We start from the raw sequence: 9400 nt of genomic DNA on the forward strand, positions 1-9400 counted from the left end.
GTAGGGTATTTTCAGTTTGGTTTCACTGCTAGTATTTAGTGGAGGAGGGGACAGGGATGAGAGACATCCTGTAAAGGCCTCCACAACTCTGCAAAGTCTGAGAATTCATATGAGTAAAAAGCCTGCTTTTCCCCTCAAGGAGTGGAGCATAACTCCCCACAACTTAAGTGTGGGCTTCATATACTGACTTCCTCCCAGAGAACGCAGTATGGAAAGGGGTGGGTGGAGAATAATGTTACAGTGGACACACACCACCTCAGCCAGGTGAACAAGGTTTAGGGGCATCGGTGATACGTCGTCGTGTTGATGGGATGGACCCTTGAGAAGATGGGATGAGATGGGTACTTTACCTTTGTGCTCTTTCTCCTGAAAACCCATTACTCCAGTTTCACCATGAGGAAAAATTCTGAAAATCCCAACTGAGAAACATTGTGCAAAGTACCTGACGAGTACTCCTTAAAACCATTAATGCAATCAAATGTAAGGAAAGTCTGAAAAACTATCACATTCTAGAGAAGCCTAAGGAGATATGAAGACTAAATGCAGTGTAGTGACCTGAAAAGGATCTCGTAAGAGAAAAAGGAAAGGAGGTAAAAACTAAGGAATCTGAAATGAAACAAAGACTTTTGTTAATAATAATGTATTAATATAGGTTCATTAGTGGTGAGAGATGTATTATACTAATATAAGATTTGAAATATATGAGAAATTCGGTATGGGGTATATGGGAACGCTCTGTACTATTTTTGCAGTATCTCCATACATAGAAACCTTACCTTAAAAAAAATTTTTTTTTTTTTGGTCTTTTTTGCCTTTTCTAGGGCCACTTCCCACGGCATATGGAGGTTCCCAGGCTAGGGGTCGAATCAGAGCTGTAGCCGCTGGCCTACACCACAGCTCACGGCAATGCGGGATCCTTCACCCACTGAGCAAGGCCAGGGATCAAACCCACAACCTCATGGTTCCTAGTCGGATTTGTTAACCACTGAGCCATGAGGGGAACTCCCTAAAATTTTTTTTAAATTGTAAAGTAGAAACTTGAAACTATATAAATTCAGCCCTGGAGATCTAATGTACCGCATAGTGATTAGAGACAAAAATACTATAGTACTCCAAAGTTGCTGACAAACTAGATCTTTTCTTTTCTTTTTTAAACTTGGAATATAGTTGACATAGAATGTTAGTTTCAGGTATACTAATGATTTGACCTTTGCCTACATTATGAAACAAGTGCTACAATAAGTCTAGGAACCATTTGTTATTATGTCATAACAAAAAGTTATTACAACATTACTGGCCATATTCTTTATGCTGTATATTATGTCATGTGACATTTATTAACAACTGGAGGTGTATACTTTTTAATCCCCTTGATCCCTTTCACTCACTCCCCCACCTCCTCCCTTCTGGCAACCACTCCTTTGTTTTCTGAATCTATGCATCTGGTTTTGTTTTGTTTTCTTTTCTTAGATTGCACATGTAAGTGAGAACACGTGGTATTTGTATTTCTCTGACTTGTTTCACTTAGCACAATACCTTCTAGATCCATCATGTTGTTCCAAATTATTTCCTATGGCTAAGATAGGGAAGCAACCTATCTATTTATCAATAGACAAATGAGTAATATTCTATTGCATATGTACACGCACGCACACACACACACACACACACACACACATGTTCTTTATCATTTGTCTACTGATAAACACTTAGGTTGCTTCCCTATCTTGGCCATAGGAAATAATGCTCCAATAAACATCGGGGTGCATATATCTTTTTGAACTAATGTTTTTGTTTTCTTCTGGTGATATGCAGAAGTGAAACTGCTGGATCACATGGCAGTTCTATTTTTAATTTTTTTTAGGGTCTCCACACTGTTTTCCACACTGGCTGCAACAATTTACAATCACACCTACAGTGCATGAGGGCTCCCTGTTCTCCACACCTTTGCCAACTTTTGCTACTTGTTGTCTTTTTGAGGATAGCCATTCTGACAGGTGTGAGGTGACATCTCATTATGGTTTTGATTTGCATTTCCCTAATAACCGTGATCGTCAACATCCTTTCATGTGTCTGTTGGCCATCTGTATGTCTTTTTTGGAAAATATCTACTCAGGTTCTCTATACAATTTTAAAATGGTCAATTATTTTTTTCCCTTTATTAAAAGTATAGTCGATTTACAATGCTGTGCCAATTTCTGCTGTAGAGCAAAGTGATCCAGTCATAAGTATACATACATTCCCTTCCTTATGTTATCTTCCGTCATGGTCTATCCAATTAGACTGCATTTAGTTCCCTGTGTTGTATAGTAGGACCTCATTGCTTATCCATTCTAAACCTAATAGTTTGTATCTACTAACCCCTAACTCCCCAGTCCATCCTCCTCTCTCCCCCCTTCCCCTTGGCAACCACGAGTCTGTTCTCTTTGAGAGCTTGTTTCTGTTTTTGTATGCAGGTTCATTTGTGCCATATTTTAGATCCCACATGTAAGTGATATTGTATGATATTCTTCTTTCTCTGATTTACTTCACTTAGTAGGAGAATCTCTGGTTGCATCAGTGTTGCTGAAAATTCTGCCCATTTTTTAATTGAGTTATTTGGGGTTTTTTATTTTTTATTTTAATTTTTTTTATTTTTTTGGTCTTTTTGCCTTTTCTAGGGCCACTCCTGCAGCATATGGAGGTTCCCAGGCTAGGGGTCAAATCAGAGCTGTAGTCACCGGCCTACGCCAGAGCCACAGCAACGTGGGATCTGAGCCATGTCTGTGACCTACACCACAGCTCATGGCAACGCCTGATCGTTAACCCACTGAGCAAGGGCAGGGACCGAACCCGAAACCTCATGGTTCCTAGTCGGATTCGTTAACCACTGCGCCACGACGGGAACTCCCTATTTGGGGTTTTTTAATAATGAGTTGTATGAATACATTGTATATTTTGGATATTAACTCCTTATCGGATATATCATTTGCAAATATCTTCTCCCAAACAGTATGCTGCTTTTTCATTTTGTTGATGGTTTCCCTTGCTGTGCAAAAGTTTTTTAGTTTGATGTTCTGTTTGCTTATTTTTGCTTTTGTTTCCCTTGCTGAGCAGGCATATCCACACAAATATTGCTAAGACATATCAAAGAGCATACTGCCTATGCTTTAGTCTAAGAGTTTCATGGTTTCAGGTCTTACATTTAAGTCTTTAATCCATTTTGAGTTTACTTTTGTATATGGTGTGAGAAAGTAGTCCAGTTTGATTTTTTTTTTTTTTTCTTTTTAGGGCCACACCTGTGGCATATGGGAGTTCGCAGGTTAGGGGTTGAATTGGAGCTGCAGCTACCGGCCTATGCCATGGCTATTGCAACATCAGATCCGAGACGCATTTGCAATCTACACTGCAGCTCACAGCAATGCTGGATCTTTAACCCATGGGCGGGGCCAGGGATCAAAGCTGTGTCCTCATGGATACTAGTTGGGTTCTTAACCCACGGAGCCACAAGAGGAACTCCCCAGTTTCTTTTGCATGTAGCCGTCCAGTTTTCTCAACACCATTTATTGGAGAGGCTGTCTTTTGGCCATTGTATATTCTTGGCTCCTTTGTCACATATTAATAAGTCCACACTTCTGGGCTATTCTGTTCCATTGATGTATGTGCCTGTTTCTGTGCCAGTACCACACTGATTACTGTGGTTTGTAGCATAGTTTGAAACGAAGGAGCAATGACAACTCCAGCTTTGTTCTTTCTCAAGATTGTCTGGGTTGTTTAGCATTTTCGGGGCTTCCCTACAAATTTTACAATCATTTGTTCCGGTTTTGTGAAAATACTATTGGCATTTTGACAGAGATTGAATTGAATCTGTAGTTGCCTTGGGTAGTAGGGTCATTGTAGAAATATTCATTTTTCCAATCCATGAACACAGTATATCTATTTGTTGGTGTCATCTTCAATTTATTTCATCAAGGTCTTAACAGTTTTTTGAGTACAAGCCTTTTACCTTTTTGGTTAGGTTTATTCTCAGATACTTTATTCTTTTTGATGCAACTGTAAATGGGACTGTTCTCTTAATCTCTCTGGTAGTTCATTGTTAGTGTAGAGGAACATAACAGATTTCTATGTTAATTTTATATCCTGCAACTTTTCTGAATTCATTTATTAATTCTAATACTTTTTTGGTGTCATCTTTAGGATTTTCTTTCTTTCTTTTTTTTTTTTTACTTTTTCATAGTTTTATTGAAACATAATGCACATACCATACAATTCACCCATTTAAAGTACACAATTCAAAGTTTCTCAGTATACTCACAGATATGTGCACAATCTCCTCAGTACCTTTTAGAACATTTCCATCCCCTCTAAAAACGGAATCACTTTGTTTTATGGCAGAAATGATCACAACATAATAAATCAACCATACTTCAATAATAAAATTTAAAAACTGAAAAAGGGATACCCTGCATTATTTATCTATTGTCCCTAATCCCTAATCACCCACTCATATAAATGGAATCATAAAGTGTCTTTTGTAACTTCCTTCTTTCACTTAGTATAATGCTTTTAAGGTTCATCTATGTGTCAATACTTTATTCCTTTTAATGGGTGAATAATAATCCTTTGTATGAATATATTTTGTTGATCTATCCATTGATGCACATTTTGGTTGTTCTCGTCTTTTGGCTGTTATAAAGAATGTTGCTATAAACATTAATGCACAAGTGTTTGTGTGGCCACATGCTTTCATTCCTCTTGGAAATTTACCCTGGAGTGGAATTGCTAGGTCATAGGCTAACTTTCTCTGTTTAACCATTTGAATAATCACCAGACTGTTCTCCAAAATGGTAGCTCCATTTTATAATCCAACATCTTCTTCAGCACTTATTATCTTTTTGGTTCTAGCTATCCGAGTCAATGTGGAGTAGTACTTCATTGTGGTTTTGATTTGCATTTCCCTAAATCAGTAATGATATTGAGCACTTTTGCACGTGCTTATTGGCCATTTATATATTTTCCTTGGAGAAATATCTATTCAAAACATTCTTTTTTTTTTTTTTTGTCTTTTTGCCTTTTCTGGGCCGCTCCTATAGCATATGGAGGTTCCCAGGCTAGGGGTCTAATCTGAGCTATAGCTGCCAGCCTACACCAGAGCCACAGCAATACAGGATCCAAGCTGCATCTGCGACCTACACCACAGCTCTCAGCAATGCTGGATCCTTAACCCACTGAGTGAGGCCAGGGATCCAACCTGCAACCTCATGGTTCCTAGTCAGATTCGTTAACCACTGAGCCACGATGGGACTCCACATTCTCCATTTTTGAATTGGGTTATTCATCTTTCTGTTGGTAACATATAGGAGTTCTTTATATATTGTAGATACAAGTCCCTTATAAGATATATGAGTCACAATTATTTTCTCTTATCTATGAGCTGCCATTTCACATTCTTGATAGTGTCCCTTGAAGCACAGGTTTTTAATTTTGATGAAGTCTGATTTGTATACTTTTAAATTTTGTGCTCATGCTATTGGTATCATCATAAGAATACATAGCCAAATTAAGGAATCAAGATGTACCCCTACTAGGCTTTTCTATATGTTATCATGTCAGCTGCAAACAGTGACAGTTTCATTTCTTCCTTTCCAATACGGATTCCTTTTTTCTCTTTGTCTGATGGTTGTGCCTAGGACTTCCAAACTACATTGAATACATGTGGTGAGAGTGGGCATCCTTGACTTGTTCCTGATCTTAGAGGAAACTCTTTCAGCTTTGCACTACTGGGTATGATGTTGGGTGCAGCTTTGTCATATAAGGCCTTTATTATGTTGAGGTATGTTCCCTTTATATCCACTATGTAAAGAGGTTTTTTTTTAAAATCATAAATGGATGTTGGATTTTGTCAAGAGCTCTTTCTGCATCTATTGAGATGATCATAATTTCTGCTTTTAATCTGTTAGCATGTCGTATCACAGTGAATGATGTGCAGATACTGAAACATTCTTGCATCCCTAGGATAAACCCCACTTGATTATGGTGTATGATTCTTTTAATGTATTGTTGAATCAGTTTGCTTATATTGTCAAGATTTTTTTTTCCCATCTTTTTAGGGCTGTACCCATGGCATATGGAAGTTCCCAGGCTAGGGGTCAAATTGGAGCTGCAGCTGCTGGCCTACATCACAGCTATAGCAATGCCAGATCCAAGCCTTGTCTGCAACCTACATCAAAGCTCACAGCAAAGAAGCCAGGGATTGGACCTGCTTCCTCATGGATACTAGTAGGATTTGTTACCCCTGAGCCACAACGGCAACTCCCAAGAATTAAAAAAAAAAAATGGAGTTTCTGTGTGGTGCAGTGGGTTAAAAATCCAATTGCAGTGGCTTGGGTAGCTTAGGGGGCATGGGTTAGATCCCCAGCCCAGTGCAGTGAGTTAAAGGATCTGGTGTTGCTGCAGCTGCAGCATAGGTTACAGCTGTGGATCGGATTCAGTCCCTGGCCCAGGAGCTTCCATATGCTGTGGGTGTGGCCATTAAATTTTTTTAAAAAAGAATTTTTACATCTATGTTCATCAGTGATATTGGATTGTGATTTGTATGTGTGCGTGTGGTGTCTCTGGTTTTGGTATCAGAATGATGGCCTTGTAGAATGAGTTCAGAAACACTCCTTCTGCTTCAATTTTTGGGAATGATTTGAGGGTAGGTGTTAAATCTTCAAATGTTTGGCAGGATTCACCCTTGAAGCTGTCTGGTCCTGGACTTTTTTTGTGGGGGGGGGGAGTGTTTTTATTGCTGATTCAATTTAATTAAGTCTGTTCATATTTTCTATTTCTTCCAAATCAGTCTTGGGAGATTTTACATTTTTAGGAATTTGTGCATTTCTTCTAGGCTATTTAGTCCACAGCAATTTCTTATGATCCGCTGTACTTCTGTGGTGTTAGTTCTTATTTTTAAAATTTTTTTGCCTCTTTTTTTTTCCTTGATGAACCTGGCTAAAGATTTATCAATTTTGTTTTTCTTCTCAAAGAAACAGGCTTTAGTTTCATTGATATTTTTCTGTGGATTTTTTTTTGGCCTCTATTTCATTTATTTCTGCTCTGATCTTTATTGTTTTCCTTCTACTACCTTTGGGTTTTATTTGTTCTTTTTTTCAGTTTCTCTAGGTATAAGGTTAGATCATTTGAGATTTCTTGTTTCCTGAGGTAGGCTTATTATCACATCATAAGCTTTCTTCTGAGAACTGCTTTTGCTGTATCCTACAGTTTTTTGTTTTGTTTTTTTTTTACTCCCCTATAGATTTTGGATCATTGTGTTTCCATTTTCATTTGTCTCCAGCTTTTTTTAAATTTCCTCTTTGATTTTTTCAGTGACCCACTGGTTATTGAGTAGCATATTCTTCAGCCTCCATGTTCATGTTTTTTGCAGTTTTTTTCTTGTAGGTGATTTCTAGGCTAAGAGACTAGATCTTAATCATTTGCACCATAAAAAAGAAGGGATAGTTATGTGACATGATATAGATGTCAGCTAATCCTATGGTGGTAATACTGCAATATATAAATGCATCAAATCAACATACTGCGCATCTTAAACTTACACAATGTCAATTACATTAAAAAATTATAACACCTTCTTTTATCATCCGAGCCTACAACTTCTATTTTACTTATTTGTATGTATAATTTTAATATTCACTGGGGATATTACAGAAGTAATATTCTTTTATTCAAAACTTCTGCAAGAATTGGTCACCATTTTGGAAAATGATATTTCCAACAGTAACATCATTCAATTCCTTTGAGTGACCAATAAAACACACCTGTTACCAGTATACAGTTTTTAAAGTTTTAACATATAGCTCTTCAGGAATCCTGAATTCAGTGTCTATTTTAAAATACCAAATAGTGTTAACAGTATGCTACTGAACAGTTTTACTTCTTCTACACATAAGAGAAAGCACCTGACTAAGTCATTGTTTTCTAGTGTAGTAGTATTTGGGCATTCTCATATTAACATGCATATTTTCGAGTTCTCATCGTGGCTCAGTGGAAACGAATCTGGCTAGTAACCAGGAGGACACAGATTCGATCCCTGGCCTCTCTCACTGGGTTAAGGATCCAGCGATGCTGTTAGCTGCGGGGTAGGCTGCAGATGTGGCTCTGATCCCATGTTGCTGTGGCTGGGGTGTAGGCCAGCAGTTACAGCTCTGATTCGACCCCTAGCCTGGAAACCTCCATATGCCTCAGCTGCGGCCCTAAAATAGAAAAAAAAAAAATGCCTATTACAAATTGGTTTATTTCTCCTTTTTTATTATAATAAAGGCATTGGACTGATCATTTTTCAAACTGTGTATATAGGTAAGTTACACATAAATTTTGTTTTAGCATAGTGGGTGTTTTAGATATAATTGTTCCCATGTTATAGTAAGTAGGGACTGCTAAGTCTCTATGTTGGGAACCACAATCTTAGACCAATCTCTGAGGGCAGGAAACATCTCATAATTCCTTACAGTACCCCTCACCAACTAAGTTCTCAATGTTTAATTTCACCTTGTTGCAGTTTCTGTTTGGCCTATTCACAAGCACTTATTTGCCTCTGTATTCGGGCAGTCTCAATTCTGATGCAGTGTCCACGCTCACGCAGGTAACTTGGTTATATATCTCAGTCAGAGTGGTCTCATTGCCTTTGCTAATGATTAAGAGACAGGCAACTGACCCAGTTCTGGTTCGAGACATGAGCAGAATTCTGTTGATGAGTTTTGGGAAAAGTTCTACACTCAGTAAAGACACATGAGGAACAAAAGGCTATTTCATTTCACTGGACGTTGCTTGGACAACGACGGCTGGAATCACAGTAAGCATCTTTGATCACAAAAAACTGATGAGAATGACAGGTTGGTTGGAAGGAGAACAGAGTTCTTGATATTTCCAAATCCTCTATCAACCCATTCGAGAACCTCTGAAGTGCTTGTTACATCTGACGGAGTTGGGTCTTTCCTTTTTATCTTTCTAGAGCTGCACCTGCACCATACAGAAGTTCCCGAGCTAGGGGTTGGATCGGAGCTGCAGATGCAGGCCTACATCACAGCCACGGCAACACCAAATTTGAGCCACACCTAGGACCTATGCCGCAGCTTGTGGCATAGGCCAGGGATTGAATCTGCATCCTCATGGGATCCTTACATTGGTTCTTTAACCCAATGAGTCACAATGGGAACTCTGGGTCTTATCGTCAGCAGCAAGTATCTTTACTGATATAACCCTCTTCACAAGCAGTTAGATTGCTAAGGAATATTAATGTACACCACGTACGGTCTTGGTCAGAATGCTATGTGGGGAAGCCATATGTAATTCTTCTCAGCCATCAGCTCCTACTTAGACCACCTGCATTATAACTGAATCCTGGGCTTGGTGTGCAGAGTTCATG

Source organism: Sus scrofa, chromosome 7 (assembly GCF_054392235.1).
Source record: "Sus scrofa isolate SSC_HxYL_T2T_F1_AM1 chromosome 7, Sscrofa_HxYL_maternal_Yorkshire_Landrace_v2.0, whole genome shotgun sequence".
Classification (NCBI taxonomy): Eukaryota; Metazoa; Chordata; class Mammalia; order Artiodactyla; family Suidae; genus Sus; species Sus scrofa.